This window comes from Urocampus carinirostris, chromosome 12 (genome assembly GCF_059441175.1).
Source record: "Urocampus carinirostris isolate Australia breed hairy pipefish chromosome 12, RoL_Ucar_1.0, whole genome shotgun sequence".
Taxonomy (NCBI): domain Eukaryota; kingdom Metazoa; phylum Chordata; class Actinopteri; order Syngnathiformes; family Syngnathidae; genus Urocampus; species Urocampus carinirostris.
Window position 1 is genome coordinate 2,998,552 of NC_142360.1, and position 27,661 is coordinate 3,026,212.

At 40.6% G+C, this 27,661-nt stretch overlaps 1 pseudogene; it reads right to left on the reverse strand.

The window, feature by feature from the left end:
* Positions 1-24,040: 24,040 nt before the first annotated feature.
* LOC148354674 (U2 spliceosomal RNA) lies at positions 24,041-24,155 on the reverse strand (annotated as a pseudogene).
* Between the last annotated feature and the right edge of the window lie 3,506 nt (positions 24,156-27,661).

Consider the following 27,661-nt stretch of genomic DNA (forward strand, 5'->3'; position numbering starts at 1 on the left):
CGCTCAATATCCATACACGATTCTTTATTATATAAATAATGTACCGATATGTTTTTAATCAGAATTACCATTTTCAAACAGTTATTTTCTATATATAAAGAACACTGCCAAAGATGTACCGTAAATTCCGGACTATAAGGCGCACCTGATTATAAGCCGCACCCACCGCAATTCGGGAGGAAAACCGACTGTACATACACACGCCGCACCGGTATATTAGCCGCAGGGGGGATTTCGTATAGGTTTATTGTTCTATATCCTTGAGCAATTATCCATTATCTATTATCAGTCGACCCATGATACATTTCAAAGCCAATAGGCCGAGATACTTGTTCCCAGCCAGGGAACTGAGATAAGGTTCTAGCCAGAGCGCCAAGAATCAATGAGTGTAATTGCACCGTTTCCGGAGGTACTGCAATTCTGGGCCGATTCTTGGAGTGAACAGAGCAAGCTAGTCATCATTTGATGCAGACCTGCAGAGTCGGGGTACCTGTTGAAAGTAAACCAAGGAAAAAAATGTATATTTTCAAAGGTAAGGGTGGAAAAAATATAGATCCACTATTGTTTCTCGCGTTCACAAACACTCACCTTTACCCAGTTCCCATCAGCCCGCGTTTGCTCCGCCCCTTCTTATTCGCTCGTGAAAATCAGCATGTGTCTCAAATAAATACAATTAAATACATTACAAAAATATACAGTTGAAAATACATATTATACATGGTTACACATATTTACAAAGAAAGACAGTACACAGAGAGAGTTTTCAAAGCTTCAATAATAATAATATAACTTCCATCCCAAACCGTGCCTTTGAAAGGTACCAACACGCTACTCTGAATACGCTCGCAACGCAGCAAAAGTATCTGTCAAATAAGCATGCCGTATTTGTTAAATACACGGTATACCTTCTTCATCTTCCTCTGTATAACTGTCGCTATAAGAGGCGTCTTCTCGCCATCTGAAAGAAGTCCTCGATGCACGTGTTCCACCGGTCTAAATCATAAGCGGCCGTTAGAAAAATTACATAAATTGGCCGCTTCACTGGATAAGCCGCAGGGCTGAACATTTGGGAAAAAAGTAGCGGTTTATAGTCCGGAGTTTACGGTAATTGACATTTTTTGTGCTTTACATTATCACTTTTGGACTTGCTTTGAAAAAGTAATTTTGGAGTAGACTTTGAAATGTATAATGATTATAAACACATATATATTGTATTAAAACAATTAAAACAAAAAGATTGCACCAGTCTTAAAACGTTTTTGGGTGGAAAACCTGCAATATAACCCTGGCCATAGTGCCAATGACACGAGTCGCTACACTTACAACAAACTTGGGGTCAGACTCTGCCATAACCAAGACCACGTCTTTTTCCTCCGCCAAGTCCGGGTAGTGGTAGAGGATCATCTGGCTGGGGGCGCTCTCGCCATGAGTCTGTTCTCTGTTGATAACGTTTTTTTTGGTATAATTATAAAAAACTCATTTATTTATTAGTAGGCTTTTATTATCTCATGTATTCGGTTTTACTTGCTGACTACTCTCAAAGGCCTTATTATGTTTCGCCTTTTCTTGTGACACTTTGTCAATAAAAATCCCGGGATAGCAAAAAGTTACAGGGGGAGAAAGTGCGCGATGCAGCTTCACCCGCATGCGTAAGTCAAGCTCGAGTGTTGAAATAGGGCTCAGCAGCTTGTATTTGTCTGCAGTCCTTTGTTTTCCAACACACCAGTAAGACAATTTTGTAACATTCTGCAAAATTAGCAATGATGAAGAAAAAAAAACAAAAAAAACAATCGACATCGAATGAAGTATGTGGGTTGGTTCTAATGAAAACTCAATTTGAGCTATTTTAAATATACATGACACTTAGGTTTCTTGAATTAAACATATCAAAAATATCACAAATTATTTTTTTATTATGTGAAGAATATAGCCAGTCTGCTCATTTCTCTCACACAAAGACACGTCTACATCCTTTTGTTTATTGTAATTCTTGTAAGGCTTTCAAGATTCCTTAAAAGTAATGTCGCAAGCGAATTGTATTTTCGTTTTTATGAATATGCCCAAATTTGCCCATTTCTCTCTCAGGCAAGCATGGAGGTGCTGATGCATGCTTATATCTCTTTTGTTTTGAGGATTATAATTCCCTCTACCAAAAAAAAGGTTTTTGTAATTCCCTGCTTTCAGCACTCTCCAAAAAAGAACATTTCAAGTGATTCTTCATCATTTAAAGACTATCGCCAAACTCCGCCCATTTCTCTCTCAAGGTTTATTCTCCCTCTTAATAATTGCAATTCCCCGTTTGCCTTATATTGATGAGGGAAGTGAAATGCAGCTGGTGTCCGGACCACTGACCCACAAAGAACTCATAACCTTCCTTCTGGGGCAACGCATACAAAAACTGGAGGACGTAATGACAAAAAAAATATATAGCAGTTTGGTGGTTTTACTGTCAGATGTATATACGTATATATATATATATATATATATATATATATGTGTGTGTATAAGACTAGATAGGTCAGCGCACAGTAGCAGCCAGCTCGCAAGCGTGCATAAGTGGTAGTCATCTACAAAAATACTACTATGGAAATACTTACCTGATATATCGTCTCAAAAGTCAATTTCAGGGAGAAATGATGATTTTAACAATCGCCAATAATAAAATAATGATGTGTACATGAATCGATTTATATATAAAACATTTCTAGAAACCCTGAAAGAAGACCGTTTCACAATTTTTTTTCTTGTACTTCAACCTTGTAAATCAAGGGAAGCGAGTCTGACGATGTGGTGCACACATATTTTTAAAAACGTTGAAACATTGTAAGCCACCACGAGGAACTGGAGCTACGAAAGCTTTCAACAAGAATAAGTAATGGAAAAAAACATTTTTATGTATGAAAGGTTATTCTAGCTTTCCGGGACTTTATCGTACGATGTTGAGTGCATCCATAGGCAGCACAATGAGACGGTATTCTATGATTTTTTGGCTCTGTCCATATGTACTGGAAGATTCTGATAAATACACCCAACAAGCTTAGGTCCCCACTAAGCAAGCTGCTCAAAGGGGCATTTCCTATCTAGTCTTCTATAAAAATCTGTGGTTTTACCCATATTAGATTGGGGGCGGCTTCTTACCATCGGACACGCCTTCGCCCGAGCCGTGATGACCTCGTAAGTCTGCCTCTGAAAAAAAGGTTAAAGTACTATAAGACTAACCAGCTTCCAGTTGAACGCAGATTTAACAAAACCCTACCGGGATGACGGCACTGATGGTGTCCTTGCTGGCAAAATATTTCATCCAGAGCTGGGGAATCATCAAAAAAAGGAAAACAGATGATCGCCAAATTGTTTATACAACAGAAAAAAAACATTACTAGTGCCACACATTTCTTTTTGGTCCCAAACACATTTGATTCAATTTCGGGGTGACATGGGACTGTTTTTGCTACTGTTAAAATCCTGCTTCTAGAGACCTATACAGACTTTTTAACCCCTACACGTTCCTGTAAAATTCACCTAAAATCCCAATCCAAGACGTACCCAAAGTGTATTATTATATATTGTATTATTGAACCTTTGGGAGAATCTGGACCGTTTTGGTCTCTTTTGAGAGGCAACACTCTGAAGTCAAGTCCAAAATTGAAATAACCATTGCAAGTGCTACTAACATTGAGTTCTCAAAGTTGGAACACAAAGAAATAGAAAGTTTCCTTTATTTCTTTTATTCTCGCCTGAATTTTTCTTTGCGATCAAATGTCTGCACATGAGTGTAGCATGAACATTTTAGTTGGAAAACAGGTAAGACAACAGCTTGAAGCTTTACCTGGTCCCAGGTCAAATTTGATCATAATCTGAAAAACTAAACATTGTATTTCCCATATTTTTCTAACAGTAGGCCATTTGGAGATGACCAGTTTAGTCAAGTCAAGTCAAATTTATTTATATAGCCCTTAATCACAAAAATGTCTCAAAGGACTGCACAGGATTACAGTTACAAAATTACACAATTACCTGATCTTAAACCAGCATGCGGGCAAGGAAAAACTCAAAAACCTCAGTGTGAGGAAAAAAGAGAAACCTTGAGAAAGGACCTCACATGTGGTAATCCCCCTTCCAGGATTGAACAGGGTGAATTACAATTAGCATTACTGTACACAGAATAGTAAACACTAGGTAAGATGTTGAAAATGTCCGGAAAGAGCATGACATCAACGACGACGCCAGCTGGTAAATGCAGGGGTTGACATGCTGTGACATGTTTACAACACTGAAATCTTACTGTGTATTATACGTTGGGTAACTTTTTAGATATTTTGAAAGAACTGTAAATATTTGATTTCTCTTTCTAGAAGTCAATAAATAATTGTGCACACTTGCACAAAGTCATGGTCTGTAAGAATGAATCATGCATGTTGAATTTGGGGACTAACTTGAATACAAAGTGCATATCTGCGTATCATTCTTTTCAGATTTCATTACATAACCAATATGTCAATCATTATTTGATTTGGTTACTACTGGCTGAAGATGTTCAAAGCCCGAGTAGGTTTCTGTTTTTTATACAGGCCCTCATAGGTTGTCACAGGCTAAGGACAGTGAAAAATGCTTGCAATTGGTGGTGTCAATCGAGAGGTCAGGGGCTAACACGAATATTGGAAACCATCTGATGACTCTATTTTTAAAGGTGAATTTTAGAGCAAAATGAATTGATTACAACAAGGATCATCTAACGATGCCCCCCGGCATTATCGTGTGTTTTGGAGTAAATATTTTACACGGTTGGATTCACTAGACGGTCCTGTAACGAGTCCATGTTAGCGAGGATATTATTATAAGCTGACTAAGAGCACTTTTTGGGTGAGCTATGCCTGCATTATAGTTTTTGGGATCTTGTTTTAGACTGATTGTCATGTTTCTATGATGCGTATATTTTAAAATGGTCATCATATCTTCAATCCCAAGAGCTTTCCGTTGATATCTGGCATGATGTATTTCAGTGACTGCTGACATCGTACTGACACAATTTTGTTTATCAAGAGTCTGATTTTTGTGTGAGTTTACATTCATCTCATCTCATCAGCCGTACCGCTTATCCTCATTAGGGTCGCGGGGGGGCTGGAGCCCATCCCAGCCATCTCCGGGCAGTGGGCAAGGGACACCCTGAACTGGTTGCCAGTCAATCGCAGGGCACACAGGGACAGACAACTCATTCGCTCATTCACACCTAGGGACAATTTGGACCGGCCAATTCACCTGAAATGCATGTTTTTGGAACGTGGGAGGAAACCGGAGTGCCCGGAGGAAACCCACGCAAGCACGGGGAGAACATACAAACTCCGCACAGGAAGTCTGGAGCTGGATTTGAACCCACGACAGGTTCCCATGACATCAACTGTGCCGCACAAGCGCTAACCACTGCGCCGCCGTGCTGCCCGAGTTTACATTTGTTTACAATTAAATGTCGTTAAACAATTTGGGTAAACAGGTCTCCAAAAAGTACTGTTGGAGAGAGAAGAGCTTGAGTTTAATAATACTCGCTTTCTGCATCATCAACAACTATGAAGACAAGATATTAACAGATAGATAGTGACTGTGTTTGCTATGTGAAAATGGATCATTTGTAAACTTAATACAAGTGCTCCAATACGCCTAGGCTAAAGTTCACCCTTTTTGACCTCTAAACAGTGACTCTCTCCTCAAGGTGAGAGATTTTCATGCCTGCTGGGTGTCTCACCTGAGCAATCTTTTCGCTTGTCTTGTCCTGGACCATTACTAGATTGAGAATAGAGCCCAGCGACTATACAAAACACATTATCATATTCATTATCTTCATCACCATCAAGGCATCACCTCGCACCTTATTCCTGGTGAAAACTGACGTTCTGTCGGCGGCCGCCATTTTGTTGCGTTTCTTGAACTACAGAGCAGATACGAACAATGGTTATGTTTTCGATGACTTTTTATTGCAGCCTTTCCTTTTATTTTTTTTTTAAAATTTTTTTTAATTTTTTTTAAAAATTGAACCTGCTCCAATGATATGGACAAAGTCGGCTTGCTTGGAGCTACCCAGGGGTTTGAACAATTTTTATTGACACTTTTAACAGCAATTAAACATATTCATAATTTCCTTATATCATTTTCTAACAATGAGGTTTGAGCAATTTTTATTGACACTTTTGACAGCAATTAAATACATTCACAATTTTATTATATCATAATCTAACGATATGAAGTTTGAACAATATTTATCGACACTTTTAAGAGGTACCCAGGACTTCTTTCTTGGCCTTGCCTCGTTTTTTTCAGCCGGGCCTTGAAGTCCTCGGGCTTGCCACTGAAAATTAAGTCGCACAGTCTGCTCAAGCTAGCAGTGCATTTCTTCACACTTTCGCCGATTGTCCATCGACATGTTTGCCTTTTTGATTCCTTTATGGAACGTTTACAACCTGATTTGAGAGCTATTTCACAGGATCGTGTTTTTGACAACTCATTGGAAGTGAATAATACACTGCCTCACATAACTCTCCCCCTTTTTTTAACTGTACTTTTTTTATTGCTTGTTTTTTTCTTGATGTTTTATTTTCTGTGTAAGGCGACCTTGGGTGTCCTGAAAGGCTCTTCAAAATCAAATGTATAACTATTATTATTTTTATTATTATAAGTCAATGCCTATCAATGGTTTATAACCAAAAATACATTCAATCATTTCAAGTTTTTCGACTACGAGATTGATTCAGATTCCTTCTATAGCAGAATTCTGGACTGAGACTTTTTATGTCGAACAGTTGAAAAGTTTTGGCTAAGTATCTCGGACGATTGGCGCAAGGTAAGTGCCGCACACAGTTGTTTTACAGTCGGAAGCTGCTGCCGATTGCTGTCGAAGGGCATCCCCTCCCACGGCTGTTAAGACGCTCTTTCGACATCCGACTGCTCACAAGTGAGTATGGGTTGCTGTAAAAGTTGCTCCCGCTTCCGTAGGCAAGTAGCCCTTCTAGAGGGACATGTCCGTGAGCTAGAGCAGTTTAAACTGAAAATGATGCCTCTGACACCACTGCTAGTGTGGGTTGTAGCGAACCTGCTAGTCCTGTTAGCACTAGCCCTAAACGGCATGTTAATCACGGTGAGCCAATTCAGACATGTAACAAGTTCAGCCCCCTAGCTAGTCCCACTCCACCCCGTTCTACTGGCTCCTGCACCCTAGTTATAGGTGACTCCATCACCCGTAACATAAAGCTTAGCACCCCAGCCACGGTTATGTGTCTTAATGGGGCCAGAGCACCGACATTAAGGCTAATTTGAGGGAGCTGACATGCAAATCTAGACACCAGGACAGGGCTAGCTACGCCGATATAGTCATTCACGTCGGCTCTAATGATACTAAAATGAGACAATCTGAGATTACAAAAAAAAATATTGCTAGGACCTGTAATCTCGCCAGAAAGATGAGTTGTGTAGGAGAAAATGTGAGTTCGATAATCTTTTAAGTCTTCTTTCGTGATTGAATTAAGTACATCGGGAACCAGCCATGAGGGGGAGCCTTTTATTTCGTCATCCCAAAAGAACTCAGAGAACTTCAAAAATAACAATGCTTTTATAGCTTCAGCCCAAAAGGCGGCCCTAGTCCTCAGTAATCAACCCGGACATGTTGTTCGTACCCTTATTAGGACATGTTGTTGCCTCAGTTTGCTCAGAGAGTCCTTGAAGAAAGGCCTTGTATGTCTCATGCCCATTTTGGTAAACTCGACTATCTTGTCAAGGATCTTCTCGAATGATGTCAACATTCCCTCACTACTGTAAGCAACGTAAGCAGGTTTTTCTACATTTCTAAATGTATGCAACTCTATTCAACAAATGCGAGTCTATTTTCCACAACATATCCCCCCTTTTTTTTTTTTTTTTTTTCTTCTGTTACCTTATCCCCCCTGTTGGGAGTTTATACTCCCATTCTGAACAGAAATTAAAATCAAAAATTAATACAGGGTAGTGGTAAAGTATTACAAATCATAGACATCAATACACGGACAGAGTTTACGCGAATCGAAAATAAAATAAAATTCTGGCGGTCAGCCTGCTGTGATCATTCTAACTTTCATTGTTCATGATTCATTTACAAAAACCCCCAACACTCCAAACATCTGACCCATGCACTAACCCCCCCCTTCATTTATCTTTATCCGTACATACTGGATTATACACGTGGACCGTCGACGGTTGATCGGTACGTGATAAAGGTAAATGAATAATTGAACTGATAAGTGATAACAAATTTTGGTAACAGTCGTTGATACATTTCAAGATGAGTGCATGACTGGATAGTGATACAGTATACACATTGGCCTTTGGCCTGACCCCCGTGAACAATTTGAAGACCATTCATTGTCGTATTCGTCAACGGGTGTCGTGAAGTCAGATGTTGGAGTGAGTGTTCATCCCAGCAGGCATCACGCGCAGTTTCCATGCAGCCCAAAACCCGGAAGCGACGATGCATCCTGACCATCCTAGACAGCAGCATACTCCCCGGCAGTGTGACATACCAACAAGAGAATCACAATTAGAAAACAACATATTTGTAGCTTTTATTCCTAGCGCTATTGTGTGTTGTGTGTCAACCGAAAGTACTATTATATATTTCATTTATTCCAGATCATCGTATGTGTCCATTCCCTCAGATGCTCCATCATATAGTGTAGGTTTTCCCGACCGTTGATGCCACCAGATAAAAATCATGACGTTCTCCTATTTTACTAAAGGCCTTGTTAGTGTAATAAATAAAACGTCGTTGGTTGTAATAAATTAATAAATGTAATTAATCCAGTCTGCGGTCTCATCCGGAGTTATCCAGATAAATATTGAATATTAACACTTGCTTTTTAGCTTTTTAAATTGACATATAACCATCCCAATTAATTTTACCTTATTCTCATTTTATTTCTTTACCAAACCAACTAAATCTACTATTTTAGCTTCGCCTACTTAATGTGAAATTGACGTGCATTGATCTTATAACCATGCCTTCAACTCACATTAATCTATCCCAATTCACTCAATTGGATTTTTTCCTCGTCTTTACTTCCTTTGGTTTTCCAATTTTGAACTGAAAACCGGAATAGGTTAACTTTTTCTTTTTGTTATTATTCTATCCTTCCTTGGTGTTATTCTGGCATTAACATAATCTAAAGCACCTAAAATAACCAAACATAATTTTTCTAGACCTTTCACCCCTAAATTCATCGTTTTCCAACTGAAAAAACATTTATTTTTTCTGGGAACTCCATAGGCTCTCGGACGTTACGTTGCACACCCTTAGCGTCAAAACGATTTCCCAAAAAACGAACGTTTTAGATTCCTAACGAGATGTGCTATCGTTTCCATCCAAAACAATACATTTTAAACCGTCTTCCTCTTTAAAAACGTTTTCCTCGCCTCAATGAGCACTGTATCGTTCCCTTTTTCCTTTTCCTTCAATATTTTTCTGTTAATCCTTTCAGTTACGTGGGCCGCTTAAACGCTGGACAACCATATAGACAAGAAAGATAAGAATACAGGAAAGAATACAAACACTTACAACATTGAACAAACATAAAACATAAGACAAGACAGATGGCCCACAAAATTTAATTTAATTAGTTTAATTAAGTCAGTGCACATTGAAGCCATGCGCCTACACAACTACCGAGTTTTGGTTATGGTTTTCCTTTTCTACACAATTTTCCTGAATTTTACGTACTGGCAGTGCACTCATTTTTGGCCGTCGGCGTTGTAACCTCACTCTTCAGGGTTGTCGCCGTGGGTGTAGGTTTCTCTGATCTTTGGTGTGTCATTACCACTCTCGTCTGTATCGTCACTTTAGGTGCTGGAGTGGTCCACCAGCCGTTAAGGTTTGGCCTATTATCCGTCACTTTAGTCCGTACTGTCGTTAGCATATTTGGTTTCTGGTAGTCAGTCGGCACTCCGACTGGTTGCACGTCTCTCTTTCGTCTGACTCATCCCATAATACTCGGAATTTCAGTAATTCAAATTTGTCTTCTATTGTGAATTGCACTATTTATACACGTCCTTCTATTCAATCAAGGAAGCAAGGCTTTGGGTGCTCTGAGGAGAGTGATGAACAACAAGAGAATGAGTATGGACGCCAAGAGTGGACTGAGAGTGGGATTGTGCCGACTGTGTTGTGTGGTGCAGAGACTCGGAGACGATTCAGTTTTATTAAGACGACAGCAGTGTGTGTGTGTGTGTGTTTCGTCGTATCGATATTAATAACTAAATGGAGTAGAATGGAACTATGACGACTATAACATGAGACCAAACGAGACGGCACGCTCTACAGAGAATATATTGACTTATTTCATCATCACCTATAAACAGCTCAAACTTTGCTTCCATTCTGCTTTTTAGAAAAAACCTATAAAAAAAAAGAATCTGTCATTAAAAGTGCAATTAACCACCAGTCCATCGTCCCAAAAACAATGGTTCTAGGTCAAGGGTGGGCAAACTTTTGTCGTCACGGCCTGGGGACACATCCAGTTTTCCTCACTTACAATTATGATGTTATATTTCATTATATTAATTCATGTTTATTTATTTTGTGTATATGTATGAACCTCTACTGAACACCAGCATACCTTCAGGGCAATTGCAGTTGACTCAACAAGGTTCGTTTGCTTTCGGAACGGACTAATCCCGTTTCAATCAATTTCAAATTGATAATGTGTTTTGATTTACAACAGTTTCATTATTCCATATTAACTGCTAGAACCAATTAAACGTATAAGTAGAGGTACAACTGTGTTATTGAAGTTGTGCACGTATGTAGTATCCCTGTCATGTCCAGCATGGTCGCCGTGGCGACCATCTAATTTGCGTGTGTCCTTCTTAAGGGCTTGCCCGTTCTGAGTAAAAGCCAGTTTTGTGAGAATTCCTAGTCTGAGTTCCTGTTTGCCTGTAAGCCTGTTTTTGTTTTGTTTTGTCCCTGGGTGTTGGACAATTTTGCTAAATAAAGTAACTGGTCGTTACGCGATTGAATTCTGGTCCGGTCTGCACTTAACTCAACCATTCCTGCAGTGTAATCTTATAATATTTACAAAATAAGATTCTGTAATATTTTCGAAGTAGGTTGTAGTACACCTGAGGCTTTATGTTTGAAGGATTTCTTTAGTAGTGCTAGTATTAATGCTGTTTTAGTTTTGTAGCAGTATTCCTGCAGAACTTCTGTAGTTGGTCTTTTTAGAATTATAGCAACACCATATACTATGTCCCTGTTTGTAAGCTCCATATTTCTTTTCCTAGTAATTCCATTTATATTATTGTAATACTTTGCCATCTCATTTCTTGTTCCATTTTGGTTAACTGCAAACGAATAGCTGGATTAAACCCTAGAGGTTTAATTCTGACCCAATTGTAGAAAAATGTGTTCGATTAACTTGTTTACCCCCGTGCTCAGCACATTTCTTTTTATAATACCATTTTTATGTATTGTGTGGTATGTATTTCTGTTTTTTTTGTTTTTTGTAAATACTGTATTAAACCTTATCTTTTCCGTTCCTTTACCTCACCCCGATGATGGAGCGCCATGCCAAATTTAATTGTCAGTTAAGATATGTTAACCCGTTCAGTAACTATGTAGTATATCACTAGTGGCATTTCTGCATTACCGTATTACTGTCGTAGTACTTCTACGGTGTTTTTCTTTCAGCGAATTTAATTTCACTGTGTGACGTTTGAGTGTTCCATATCAATAGAGGTGTAGGACTTAAAATTCGACTCCCTCCCGCCGTCACTTATGAGTGCTGAGGCTCATTTTGTCTGTCGTTTTGTCTCAAAGTTAATTTTGTGAAAATGTCAAAAATTCCTAAAACTGAAGATATTTAGTATTTACTTTTAGCACAGGCGCTGGGCAATGGAGTAAAATGCGCATGTCCTGTTTATATTTCCTAACACCCACCCAATCAAAATTGTTTGAGTTTTGGGTTAAAGTTTTTTCCTGTGAGTTTCTATCAAAAATGTCTCGATAGTGAACCTAAGTCGTTTAATCAGCTTTCTTATAAAGTATTTTTTGTAATTTACATCCAAAACAGGGACTGCTGGTGTGACAACGTGACTGTAAACTGGAGTTACTAGAGTTTCCATAACATGAGCATCACCTAGGGGCAGTGGATATGACACAATAATTAGAAGAAAATAGTGCTTCTTTGGGCACTGTGACTCTCCTCTTTTATCCTGTTAAGCACTTTTATTTCGGTTGCACTACACAATGCAGAGACATCCTGGGGTCAATTTATACACACTGTCCCTTTAAAAGGTTTTGAGTGCATGTTTCTCATGACACCATATTTTACAAATTATATTTTACACGTTTTCGTCTTATCTCCAATTTTTTTTTTTTTTTTTTTTTTTTCGTAATAATTTAATTTTGGTACTTTCGAGTTTCCATACCTCAGGGCCAATGAGCCCTTCATGAGGTAAAATGTACTTGTACTTTCCAAATTCTCAACCGTTTTGGCATGTTGTACAGTAGTGTCACACTTAACCGGGCTGCTGTCTTTTCGATGCGTCAAGGTCTGCGACTGCAGCGCCGCTTGTCGGATCTCCGGCTGCACTCCCGGACCCGCGATTTCCATTCGCCGTTGCGATTTCTCGAGCTCTGCTCCTAGTAACAACCATATCAAACAACTTATTACCACACACCACTTTATCATACACATCTTGTTTTCCTAATTTAACATTACTGCCCTGTTGATCTTGGTTGATCCCATTGACGGTGGCAGCGTGAGCCTTGGTACAGTGGTTCAGATGGTACCAGGTTGAGCTGCCCTCGACCTGGACTGCTGTCGGCGTTGCCCTCACGACGGTGTACGGTCCCTTACGCCTCGGTTGGTTCCACTCTCGTCGAAACCTTGATGTAGACGAGATCCCCTGGGACCACCTTCTTCTCCAATGGTTGTTCGACCTTGGACCCTCGTCTCTTAACCAGCCGGTAGTTGACAGCCGTCAATAGTCTCATACAGTCTCTCAGTTCAGTTTGTAGTTGCTCAAGTGGCGGTCCCTTGTAGGGACCTCCTAGATGCGGCGCTGGTCTGCCTGTTAGCATTTCATGCGGTGTTAAATGCGTGATCCAATGAGTTTGCATGCGATAACTCATCAGCGCTAACTGTAGCGCATCCCCTCAGTTGAGCCTAGTACTCACACAGATCTTGTTCATCTTTGATTTTAATATTCCATTTACTCTTTCCACGACCTTTTGAACTAATGCTTATTACGACCATCTGAGCTTATTTCAGACGGTATACCAAATCGCGGAATAACTTCTCTGATCAAAAACTTTATTACTGTTTCCGCACCTAGATCTTTTGATGGAACTGCTCCTGATATTGTTCTCTGCACAGATTTCATATACTGGTTGAGCACTCCGTCTACCGTGGCCTGTAAATAGGAGACCTGTAACCTTATTTCTCCAGCTATTTTACAAAGGTATTCCCCTGTTACCTATTCTCCTTAATAATCCTCCTGATGCTCCTGCATCTGGAGACACATCACCGTTTTCCTGGAAAGCAGATTCAAAATACAATTTTAGCAGTATTCCTGTGTTAAAAATAAAATAATTTACAATCCAAACGTATCAATATTCCTCAGATTTGTAAACACCACGTCAATCAACAAGATCTTAACGTGATTCAATGCAGACTCGTGTTGTTCGTTATCACCGCCTCGTCGACGGCCTTGGCCGTCTGGCTCAGTCCATTGTGACGTTCCACCGCAATCTGCAGCAGGAATGTGTCCATGAGCATTATCACTGACCTTGGTCGTGCCCAGTTTTCCTCCTCTTTCTCCTCGAAACTGGCTGCAATCAGTTCAGATTGCCCCCTGCTCACTGTTTGAGGACAGCCTGGATGTGCTCCAGTGTCCCCACGACCCTGCTGTAGACAAGCGGCGCAGACAACGGATGAGCGAACGTCTTTGTTTGTTCTTTGCTTGTTTTTCTGTCCATCTTCAGCCCTTTTCAACAGTCCGTTTGACTTCAGAATCCTGTTAAATCGGTCATGTTTACAAACTCGGATGTTTAGTCTAGGTTAAATGACCATGAAGACATCACCTTAGCAATTAAATTCTTAAATTTTTCATGGTCTTCCTCAAGATCGAGTAATCTGCTCCTTATTGTCTTTTGAAAATGCTTGACAAATCGTTCTCTTAATTTACCCAAACTATACCTTTAACGGAACAAGATCTCACAAATCAGAGGCCACACGCAGACGAAGCGCTGGACGAATCATTCATCCCAATGTATTCCCCAGTAACGTAAGTATCTTACACTTATCTCACACACCAATCGCGCAATATTTTTTCATCCCGGTTTCACTGCTTCCCAAAACCCCTCATGCCGTTAAACCACTCTCTACTACCACTGTGTCCTCGCCCGCGAGAATAAGCAGTCACTCCATCTTTAATCCATACGTCCTTAACTCCCCTCCCAACGCCAAACAAACGAAAAACAAAACAGACAAAAAGAAACAAAGGCTCTCCTCCGCACAACGTCGTCCCAGCCCTTAAACAGTTAAGAAATCATCTGCACACACTCACTCCGGCGGGCGGGGTCGAGCGAGCGGAGGAGAAACCGAACCGAACAGAACACACATCCACATACAGAGACACACGCACAATTATCGCCAGCTGGCACACACCCCCACACACAAAGTTCGATTACAACTGTCTCAAACACACTCCCATCCCTAACACGCATTCAGACGCGCGAAAGATACACACAAGACCGCAAAAGGCAAAGACGCACACCAAACAACTCACGCACACACCAATAGCCAACATTCCCGAGCGAGATAACGCTCAGAGCGAAAAAAAAAAAACGTCAGTACACACACAGCTCCTCCAAAGCTGTCTATACGCGAAGTAATCTCAATAATACAACATCTAAACACCTGCTTATTAACCTCTGCCGGTATAACTCTCCACATAAAAAAACCACACCTCCGTAGGACCATTAATAGATCGTCTACTTTCCCGTCACTGAAAACATCAGCAACTGATGACCCGTTATCATCGCCTTCTAGACTGACCTCCCCTAACATCGCCACGGAGCGGCAGATTATCACAAGAAAATTCCTGAGCGAGATATCGCTCAGAACGAAAAAAAAAAACGTCAGTACACACACAGCTCCTCAGACGCTGTTTATACGCAAGGTCATCTCAATAATACAACATCTGAACATCTGCTCATTAACCTCTGCCGGTATAATTCTTCACATAAAAAAACACACCACATCACAAGAAAATTCCCGAGCGAGATATCGCTCAGAACGGAAAAAAAAAACGTCAGTACACACACAGCTCCTCAGACGCTGTTTATACGCGAAGTCATCTCAATAATACAACATCTAAACATCTGCTCATTAACCCCTGCCGGTATAACTCTCCACATAAAAAAACACACCTCCGTAGGACCATTAATAGATCGTCTACTTTCCCGTCACTGAAAACATCAGCAACTGATGACCCGTTATCATCGCCTTCTAGACTGATCTCCCCTAACATCACCACGGAGAACCGAACCGTCACCAAATGCACAAACACCGACACTTAGTTCACTGTTACTTCATCTAGACTCCCCGGAGCCCGACCAAAAACATCACAACATCACAACAGTCCCTGAGCACAAGATTGTCTCCGGACATAAACCTCATATCAACTCATACAATCCGTCCAACTTGTTGCCGGACTACAGACGGATTACCCACGTGCACGCATTTTCATAATTTAGCCCTCACGTCACAGGCCCCAATGTACTTCACTTACCCCGACAAGCCAACCGAAATAAGGAAAGAAAAACCTTGTCCTTACCTCAACCGCTTCTCGGGGCAGCGTTCACGACGAGAAGTCAATTTGAGCCAAAAAAAAACACGTCTGGGCGCCATTTGTAGGAGAAAATGTGAGTTCGATAATCTTTTAAGTCTTCTTTCGTGATTGAATTAAGTACATCGGGAACCAGCCATGAGGGGGAGCCTTTTATTTCGTCATCCCAAAAGAACTCAGAGAACTTCAAAAATAACAATGCTTTTATAGCTTCAGCCCAAAAGGCGGCCCTAGTCCTCAGTAATCAACCCGGACATGTTGTTCGTACCCTTATTAGGACATGTTGTTGCCTCAGTTTGCTCAGAGAGTCCTTGAAGAAAGGCCTTGTATGTCTCATGCCCATTTTGGTAAACTCGACTATCTTGTCAAGGATCTTCTCGAATGATGTCAACATTCCCTCACTACTGTAAGCAACGTAAGCAGGTTTTTCTACATTTCTAAATGTATGCAACTCTATTCAACAAATGCGAGTCTATTTTCCACAACAGTTGGCATCAAGTAATTGTCTCTGGCCCCTTGCCTACGAGAGGCAAAGATGAGAGGTTTAGCAGACTAGTCTCGCTAAACCGGTGGCTGGCAAGTTTTTGCAGTCAGCAGGGATTTAGGTTTGTGGATAACTGGCCTGCTTTCTGGGGCCGACATGACCTGCTGAGGAGAGACGACCTTCACCCAAACTGGGAAGGTGCTCTCACTCTTTCTAAAAATATAGATCACTGTTTAAGCCTTCCATGACAGGGTACACTAGTACAGGCCAGGTCACAGGTGATTAGTGAACCCGTAACCACGGGTGTGGAGTCTGTAAAGCTAGAGCTAACTAGCGCTATGCTAGATTCATGCAAATCACATAGTTTTTGGAGTTTAGAGCGTTCTATTGACTGCACCATACAGCCTGATCTGTAATCTTCTATAGCATCTTCTTCTGTGCTTTTTGCGATATTACTTGAAAAGGTCGTTGCACAGCAGCTAAATGACTTAATGTCAGAAAATAACCTCTTTGAAACTGTCCAGTCAGCATTAGGGCAAATAACTCTACTGAGACAGCCCTGGCTAAAGTAACCAATGATCTCCTTTTAGCAATAAATTCCGGTACCTCATCAATGTTACTGCTGCTGGATCTCAGTGCTGCTTTTGATACTGTCGACCACAACATATTACTGGTTCGTCTAGAATGCATTGGTATCTCAGGAACTGTACTCTCGTGGTTTAGGTCCTACCTGTCAGACAGGATGCAATGTGTTAACTATGGCAATCTGACCTCTAAACAATCTAATATCCCCTGTGGTGTTCCTCAAGGCTCTGTACTTAGCCTCCTTCTTTTTAGTATTTATATGATCCTGCTTGGTGACATTATCCGCAAGTATAATATTAGTTTCCATTGCTATGCAGATGACACTCGACTGTATGTGCCACTGGAAACAACTGGACATTTAAGTTGTATAAATCTGGAGGCTTGCCTTACTGAGATTCATAGATGGATGTCACTTATTTTTTATGCCTTAACCCAGAAAAAACTGAAATGTTGATTTTTGGTCCAGCTAACTGTTGTCAGTTGTTTTCAAACAACAGCCTGGACCTAGACAAATGTGATATCGCCCATAGTGACTCGGTCAAAAATCGAGGTGTTATGTTTGATCCTAATCTGTTGTTTCAGTTACACGTGAAAAATATTACTAGAATAGCTTTCTACCACCTCCGTAATATTGCCAAGATTTGTTTGATGCTGCAACATCTCTATGTTTTTAATTCGCTCGCGGAGGGAAAAAAACAAGTGCCAGGAAGATGTTCTCGTCTTAGGCGAGTTTGAACACAACTAACATGGGGAATGGTTGATTTCTTTCAAATATTTTCATCTATTCATTCTTTGCAATTCGTCGAGTTAGTCTTCATTGACATTTACACAAAAGAAGTTCATCAGTCGTACACGCCTGCCTTTCACACTGACAATTTTTATGTGAGAAATTATGTTTGTGTGTGTCTGTCTGTCATGGCAGGTCAGTGCGTGGTGTGGCTCTTTGACTCTCACAGTTAAAAATTTCGGCTCTTTGTGTCAAACTTGTCCGCCACCCCTGCTTTAGGATATATTCTTACGTGAATACAAAAACAACGCTTCACAAATCTAAGCCGTGTTACATAAGAATATTTTACCTTTTTATCTTACTTGGGCATACCCGTATTTTCCCGTACAAAATAAAAAATAATCATACACCTTTTTTTTTCGGAATGATGCATGATGGGAAATCCCCAGGTGGCAGACGCATGCGATTGACAAATTTGCGTTTTTCCGTACAAATTTCCTTGTACGTCGTACTCGTCTTAAAATGCAAAACCGTACAGGTTGACAGGTATGCTCGGGGAAAAAAAACACCTTAATCTTGCATAAAACTAGAAAATAATATTTAAAAACCCCAACTTGGAAGGAATTAGTTGCAGTATCAAATTTGATTTTGAAAAATATGTTTTTCTACCAAATAAAGCAATCTTTAGGCCAGGATTTCGGGGATTTGAGGTTTTAATTTTCGCAATGTATTTCAACCACATTTGGTGGAGGGAGAACGGAACCAGGAACTGCAGACTCGCAGTCCAATTGTAAAATTTATTATTTAGTTGATAAAAAATAAATACAAATATTAGCCGTGACGTCACCACATCTGCGCAATTTCTGGAGCTTCTCCTGGTATTTGTCAAAGTAAGGGTTTTCCTCCAAATGAGGCTCTTTTTGCACCGAAAAAGCACCAGCCCATGAATGAGGGTTCTGATTCCTGTCGATCGCACTGCTAGCATGCCTTGGTACAGGCAAGTCAACTGCAAACTAGCGGCTGCCATCTTGTCATTCCTCCGTTGCACCATTAAATTCAGCCCGGCGACGAGCTGATTCGTCAGATGGTTCCGCGTAAAAGGGAGGGTTGTAATTTTTTTTAACATTTCTTTCTATTTTTTCATTCGATTGTTGTAACATGCATCAAGAAAAAAACAATCAAATCGCATTATTAGGCATGCATCGCAATCATATGACGTTAAAAAGCATCAAATAGAAATAACTGTCAGCGGTTTTGGTCCGGCGAAGAGCTGACTCGTCAAATGGTTCGGCATTAATGATAACTTTTATGTATTTATTCATGTACAGTATTTATCCTAATATTGACCAATGTATTTCTTTGTTGCAACGTATATCAAGAACATAACAATAATGCACATTATTTAGCATGTTATTGATAATCAAATGACCATTCTTGACGACCTCAGCCAAATGCTCCACTTCCTATGGATTGTCATCCCCCTTAAACGTTAATATAGCTTAGATTAGAAGCACATACCTGAGACTTGTTAGGAATTTAATTATTAAAATGTACCGTTTACCAAATTGTTCTAATTAGTTATCTGACTCCATTAACCAAACACAACCTGCATTCACCTAACAATGCGCGCTTGTTTCTTGATGGGAAAATATGGACACGGGGGCAGATTTAATTTCTTAAATAATTTAAGTAAGTGAACTCTATCGAATATATGGCCAAATTAGTGTCGTTCGAGTCTCTGTCAAGGCTCCTCTCTCGATCTTCTCGCTTCCTTCTCCCTGCCCACGTTTTTTTCCGCGAGCTGGTGTGCCGGCTCCCCCCATGGGCGTGCCAGGAAAGCCCCCTCGCCTCGATGTCTGCAATGGTCAAAACATCCCCGAGCGTTTCTACGTCACCAGGGCCGTCTGCGTCGAGAAGTGCTGATTATCTTATCAGCCCTTTGTCCAAGTTCCCCGCTGTTCCTGTAAACATCCTTCTCCACTAGGTTGCATTGACCTTGCCCCACAGCTCAGCCACAATAATTAGGTGTGTTCTCTCATTCAAGCATCCCTTCAACATCCGTTCATTCACCTCGCACTCATTCACATGGGTCTCATATACGTCCACAATATATCTCTTTTTAGTTAGGTTGCTTACTTGCAAGTCCCTCTTTCAGGTGTCTATTTTTCTACCTGGATAGCAGTGGTTAAATTGTTTTCAAATTTCACTAAGCTAATTTATTACAATTTTACATTCGGCAGATTTTATACTTAATCAAGAATTTTTGGTTGTACCACCAGGAAGTTAATTCATGCGTTAATTCACATTCATTATATTTTGCTTGTTATAGGTACAGATGTCAAGAACAAGAACAGGATAAGAACCCAGATGCGTGACGTTAACCCAAACGCCAGTTATTCAGTGATCATTGGGCGGAAAACGTAAGGCAGCAGTCTGGCGTGGAAGACAGGAAGCCAGAGGCCGACGAGGTCGATACCAATTGCACGAGCAGATATCGGACATATGGGGTCGATACCGGACAGGACGGGACAGACAGAATAGATATCAGGCACTGGAGACTGGAGACCGATAACAAGCAGATAGACTGAAACGATACCTAACACTGGAGATCAAATTTAAACAGGACAAACTAGACGAAAACGCTACCAGACACTGGAGATCGATATCAAACAGAGCAAAATAGCCGGAACAAAACTGGAGAACGGTATTAAATAGGACAAAATAGACAGGCACGATACTGAACAGGAAACACAAGCAGGAAACAGGACAGAGTCAAAACCCACGTCTTGCGGGTGCAGAGGTTCGTTGACGGACAAAGGGTGAGTGAGAGCACTGAGCTGCAATAGAAGGGAAACCATTCCGTCAACGAGCCACAGCTGGCATATCACTGATGTGGCCAATTGGGCGCCAAGAGCAACCGTGACGATAGATGTTTTTCCTACAGGTTAAAATGTTTTCAAATTTCATTAAGATAATTTCGAAAATTTTAAAATAGGCAGATTTAAACTTAATTAATATTTTTTTTTCTGTACCACCAGAAAAGATAGTTGATTCATTGGGATATTGCAACTGTATCCATGCTTAATTTAAATCAAATGAGGCAAGCCGCTTCTGTTCACTGAGAGTCAACTGGGTTCACAATATTGGAAAATGCAGAATAACAGCATTGACGTGTGTTAAAAATTGTAGTCCTCACCCCACCGCCCAAAAAAAGGAAGACATCTCCACCATTTTTACATTTAAAGCAAGAGCCTGAATAGTTTTTTTTTATGTCACCAGTAAGGGGAAAAATGCAAAGGAATCTTTTCACACATAAAAAGGAAGCAAGAAACCCATTAGATGCTGTCTGAAATGCATAGGCACCTCCACTGAAAACAAGAAGCCATTTTATTTGACATTATCGAGCCCAGTAAAGTGAAATCCCTTTATACTAGATGTTGTGCACATCGCAGCATTTGTTATCAGAAAATGGACGTTGCTGACAAATGAGATAGAATTGCCGAAGATGATAACAATTTTATAGCCGTGCGCCTGTTGGCAGCCCCACAGTTTTCTGAAAAGCGTGTGTCGGTGCGCCGCAAGGCATTTCCTCCTCAGACTTCTTGATTTCCTGTTTGGAAATGAAAGATGATGGAACAAAATAACTGTGTTTCGTATGAATACAAATACAAATGGGGCAGAATGTAAGAACACATTTCTTTTTCTTCATGTGTGCTCTGATTCCTGCATGCTTTTCTGGTTAATGGGAGCTTTTTTGGCTTTTTATTTCCAGGTCCAAAATCAAGAGCCTGCAGCCGGTACAAAATGCTGCAGCGATGCTTTAGACCACATTACCCCGATTTTGGCTAACCTGTATTGGCTCCCTTTTAGCTCATGTGATTTTAAGGTTCTGTTGGTGTTATACAAATCATGCTTGGACTTGCTCCCTCATATCTTTCAAATTTGATTTCCCCCTATGTTCCGGTCCTATGTTCCGTTAAGAATATTCCTAGAACAGCTTTTTTCCATCATCGCAACATTGCTAAAATTTGCCCTATGTTATCCTAGTCTGATGCTTTGATTATAATTCATGCGTTTGTTACCTCCTGTCTCGACTACTGTAATGCACTACTATTCTCCGGTCTCCCGAAGTCCAAAATCAAGAGCCTGCAGATGGTGCAAAATGCTGCAGCGAGGCTTTTAACTAAGCCAAGAAGGTTTGATTGCATTTCCCCGATTTTAGCTAATTTCCATTGGCTCCCTGTTAGTTTAAGATTTGATTTTAAGGTTCTGTTAGTAGTATCATGCATGGACTTGCTCCCTCATATCTTTCAGATTTAATTTCCCCTATGTTCCAGTCCGGACCCTTCGCTCTGAAAATGCCGGTCTATTAGTGATCCCAAGAGCCAAGAAGAAATCCACAGGTTGGAGAGCGTTCTCCATTCGGGCCCCAGTGTTGTGGAATGCTCTGTCCTCTGAGATTCGAACTGCAACCTCAGTGGAACTTTTTTAATCTAGGATTAAAACTCACTTCTATTCTATATCTTATGAATGACCTATATTTCCTGTTGATGATATCTGAGGACAGACGCTGCCCTACTTATGAACGAGATAGGTCCCGGACGATCGTTCGTAAGTTGAATTTGTTCGTAGTTGCTTCAGTGCTATATTTTGTAAGGAACATTTAAAATGTATATATGTATGTTTAAGGTTCGTATAAGTAACCTGTATTGTTTTGTACTAAAAAATAAAAAAAATCATTTATATATTTTATTTTATTTTAACATGGTTCATTTCACATTTTGGGTCGCTAAACCCGGTCTTAAAGGGATAGTGTATTATTTAGCGCCTCTTAGTGGCAAAACAACGTAATTATCAAAAAAACCCGCAAAAATACACCATCAATTATATAAGCGTACGTTTTTTATAATACTTGTAATTAGCATTTACAAAACATGAGCCTCCCCTTAAGAAAGCTGACATGATTGTTCGCCATCTTGCTGCTATGGGTACCCCAATACTTCAATGAGGCTGGGCAAAAAGATGTAAAATTGTGCGCTTTGGTCACCTTGAGTCTACATAGTTTTTATTCTTTCTTGTGCTTTTTAGTACTCGTCTTCGTTTGCAATTCATCAAACAGCAACATCTAGTGGTCAAATAACACACGCAACTTTTAATAATATTTTCTCCTGCCTCGGTGAAAATCCTACAGTCCATATATAGTGGATGCAACAATTGTATCCGTCCTTATTTAGTGTAAGTCTATTTATTTGTCCCACCATGTATAAGCACACAAAATGCAGCTATACATGTGTGCGGGATCATTTCATTATCTCTAGACGAATCGCTTGGATTGTTTCACATATCCAATCCAGTATTCAGATTCCGATCCAATTACGTAAACTATTATATACACTATCCATTTAAAGCAAAAATAATCAACCCAATACTAAAGTTTGTTTTCAGGATTCTTTGTCTTATTTTATTCAAGAAATAATACAAAATATCTTAAAATAAGATCATACTGTAAATGATCCAAATTCTCAGCAAAATTTGAGTATTTTTTTATTATTTTAAATATTTCTTTTCTATTTATTATTATCCCAGTGACCCTAATGAGTATAAGCGGTTCTGCGAATTGAGTAAAATTCTTTTTCTCAGTGTTTTTTCTTCACAAGATTCCCTGTCGACAACTACCAAATAGAACACTTTACCCCCAACTGTTATTTTCTCTTATCGAACGTCATTTGTTTATCAGTACTCCTCACTTGTGACACACAATGTGGCAATCGATAATTGTAGAAGTAAACAGTCCTTTATGTAAAAAAGACCTCTGTAAACACTAATTGAAGATATGCAATAATCAGGAAAACACTCATTGCTGATAATGATCGAGTCTTATGAATGAAATAGAACCTTTTGTGTGTTTTTTGTCGATTTGGTTTGAATTTAATTTCATAACACATTCTAAAAGTCTTAAAAAGTCTTTAATTGAACTTGCCTTAAGCTGTAGGAACCAGCAGAAAGGGCTCACGGGAGGGCTTAGAGAACAGATTGGAATTTTCGATCTGAGATTTGGGCTCTCACGCATTTTTGCAAGGTTAAAATCCATTTATGACTTCTCTCCTTATTTTGATTGTCTACTTAGTGCGGTCCCTTCTCAAGGTTTCTTCCTCAAGTTGAGATGTTGAGTTTTTCCTTGCCCTCATGTAGGTTTTAGATCAGGGGATGGTGTCATCATAGTCTGTGGTTTTTTAAGGGTTATTTAGCTGTCTTCATTAATCAGTATTCATTATCCGTTATCGGTCAGTTCATTATGCGATGCAAAGCTCAGGAGCCGGGACTCTTACTCTCAGCCAAAATGCCAAGCTAACGTCCTAGCCCTAAAGCCTTGCCGCGGTCATTGCGAATGCACCGTTCCCAGAGGTACTGCAATACCGGGCCAATGCGTGGAGTGGACAGAGCAAGCTCTTATTCCATCTCCGGTTAGCAAAAAATCAAGGCATAGCGGCCAGAAATTTCTGGTACAGAATATTTTTGAACCAGGGATGCACTGAGGCTGGTACGAAGTAGCGAGGCATTACAGCAGGGGTCGGGAACCCTTTGAACCCAAAAAGCCAGAAAAGCAAAAATATTTTGATTTTTTTTCAGTAGAGAATGAGCCACACTATATATTTTTAGACAAAATTCAACAAAACCGCTATCCAGACAAAAGCAAATTTTACAGCAATCTTATTCTCTGTGTAACGTTAGAATGATGGCAGATCCTGTCCCCCTATTTTCAAAAAGTATACCACTTTAAACTTGTCTTCCTCCCAGAGTTTTTTGTAGAATTTTTGTAGTATTTCCATAGTAGTACTTTTGGAGTAAATACTTATCTAGAAGTATTTTGTAATATAGTAGTCAAGTCAAGTAATGTTTATTTGTATAGCCCTTAATCACAAAGAGTCTCAAAGGGCTGCACTTTTTGGTTGACAGAACGGCAAAAAAAAATGCCGGGCTCATTAAAAATGAACCCTACCAGCCCCTGGTTGCATGATATGTGATTGGGGATAAGTATCAAAGGGCTGCACAGATCAAAGACCATCCCCTCATCTAAACCCTATATGAGGGCAAATAATACACATATTATCAACATAAATATAGATTATTCATATGCTATGTTTTAAGCTTAGATTTAAACATTTCCACTGAGGTTGCAGATCGAATCTCAGGGGGAAGAGCATTCCACAGCACCGGGGCCCAGATGGAGAACGCTCTCAAACCTGAAGATCTCTTCTTGGCTCTTGGGATCACTAGTAGACCAGCGTTTTCAGAGTGAAGCCTCCGGACCCGCAAATAGGGAGCAATCAAATCTGAAAGATATGAGAGAGCAAGTCCATGCATGATTTTGCATGAATGCAGGTTAGCGAAAATCGAGGTAAAGTCTTAGTTAAAGGCCTCGTTGCAGCATTTTGTACCAGCTGACGGCTCTTGATTTTGGACTTCGGGAGACCGGAGAGAAGTGCAGTAATCGAGACGGGAAGTAACAAACGCGTGAATTATAATCTCCGCATCTGACTGAGGCAGCATAGGACAAATTTTAGCAATGTTGCGAAGATGGCAAGGGCTGCTTTATACTTTAACAAGTTGTCTCACCAGGTTTGACGGAAAACCTCAAGCTTGGTAGCACGCCATTTTCTTTCAGATTTCCTGCATTCTTTTTTAAGCGATCTAGTTTCATCAGTAAACCAAGGCATGCGTCTTTTAGGTCGTGATTTAAGCCGTATGGGCGCTACTGAATCCAGGACACTAGCCAGGGTAGCATTAAACTCAATCATGAGTGAGTGAATAGAACCTTTATATAAAGGAAACGACGCAACTACTTCTGAAAGGAGATCAAGGAGCTCAGAAACTATGCCAGTGCTTATATTGCGTTCGCTAAATCCTTCAGTTGTTTTAATACAACATTTAGCCAGCACCTCAAATGTAACTGTAGTTCCGAATTTGTGTATTCTCTATGAAGTGACTGTGGGATTCCAACTGTAACGGCATGTGTAGGTTAAGCCAGGACCCGGACTCAGATTGTGTCGGGATGTGTCGTCCACGCATCGGCCCGGTATTGCAGTACCTCCGGGAACGGTGCATTCGCACTGATCGCCGCATGGCTCTGTGGCTAGGACCTTGACTCGGCCTCTTGGCTGAGAGCAAGTGTCTCGGCCCCTTGGCTTTGTAGCGTATTATGATTTGACCGATAACGGATGATGGATAATTGATAAAGAATATAGAACAATAAACCTTACAAAATTTTGTTTACGATCCCTACGTCGTCACCGCAGCTTCGTAAGTGGGTTGGCCAGCCACGGAGATCCCGGATCTCTTTGTATCTCTTGCAGGATATCAAAGGTGGTATAAAAAGTGCCCAAAAAGTCGAAATTGAAACGCAGACCCAATTGTATAAGTTCCTCCGGACCAGGGTTGGGTAGGGTTACTTTAACTTGATTACTTTCAATTACTTTTGGATTACTCCAATACCAAATATGCTAATAAAAGACAAAAGAAACTAAATGTGCATAAAATTACTAAATTTTGTGCAGGCTTTGGGAGTAACGGAACACATGGAACAGCAAAAATGATTTTGGCAAGCTGTTTGGATTTATTTTCATTTTGTTTCTGTCGCATTTTATGTTAGTTTTGCCGGAGATCAAAGAGATCAAAGTCAGGAGAGAAAGCTTACCACGTGTTGTGAGTCATAATTTTATTCAGTCAAGTCAAGTCATGTTTATTTGTGACGCCCTTATTCAGAAGGAGTCTCAAAAAGCTGCACAGACCACACATTATTGCAAACTACGGACAATTATGACACCATCCCCTGATCTAAAACCTACATGAGGGCAAGGGAAAATTCAAAAACCTCAATATGAGGTCAATGAAGAAACGTTGACAAGGGACCGCCCATGAAGTAATCCCCCTTCCAGGATGACCAGGCTGCAATAATACACAGATATTGTCAATGTGAAATATAGGCCATTCACAAACTGAATAGAAGTGTGTTTTAAGCCTTAAACAGTACCACTGAGGTTGCAGATCGACTCTCAGGGGGCAGAGCATTCCACAACACAGGGGCCTGAATGAAGAACGCTCTCAATTCTGTGGATTTTTGCTTGCCTCTTGGGATCACGAGTAGACCAGTATTTTCAGAGCGAAGGCTCCGGACCGGAACATAGGGGATTTTTATATATATGATAAATACATATATAAAATACATATTGTGAATGTGTTGTAATCTGTCAGGACCAGAACGGAGACAGGACCCACTTGTGTTACATTTCTCTCAGTGTTATTGGAAGAAAGGAAAGGATTGCACCCATGATCCGGTGATCTCTGGTCACGGGAAGCAGGTCGCTCTGAACGCGGAAGTAGGACTTCCGTGGTGAGCGATGGCGGTGTCGGGAACGAAAAAAAAAAAAAAACGTCAATAGCCAGGACAGGAGGGCAAAAAACGTGGCCGGGATCAGAAACGAGTCGAAAGCCAGGAAAGGAGAGTAGACGTGGTCAGGATAAAAAAAAAACGGGTCGAAGCCGGGGAACAGACAGGGAGCAAAAACAGGTAAGAGTCAGGGTCGAAAAAAGCTTGCCTAGTGTAAACTGAGGATTGCAGACGGACTGACAATAAGTGACAGAGAGACATGGGTTTAAATAGTGACAGGGAGCCAATCAGAGTCTGAGGCAGTTGGAGCCAAAGGAGTGGGCACAGGTGATGCACATCATGACAGTAATCTCATCATTAGCTACACCGCTTATCCTCAGTAGGGTCGCGGGGGTGCTGGAGCCCATCCCAGCAATCATCGGGCAGTGGGCAGGGGACACCCTGAAGTGGTTGCCAGCCAATCGCAGGGCACACAGGGACAGACAACTCACTCGCTCATTCACACCTAGGGACAATTTTGACCGGCCAATTCACCTGAAATGCATGTCTTTGGAATGTGGGAGGAAACCGGAGAGCCCGGAGGAAACCCACGCAAGCACGGGGAGAACATACAAAC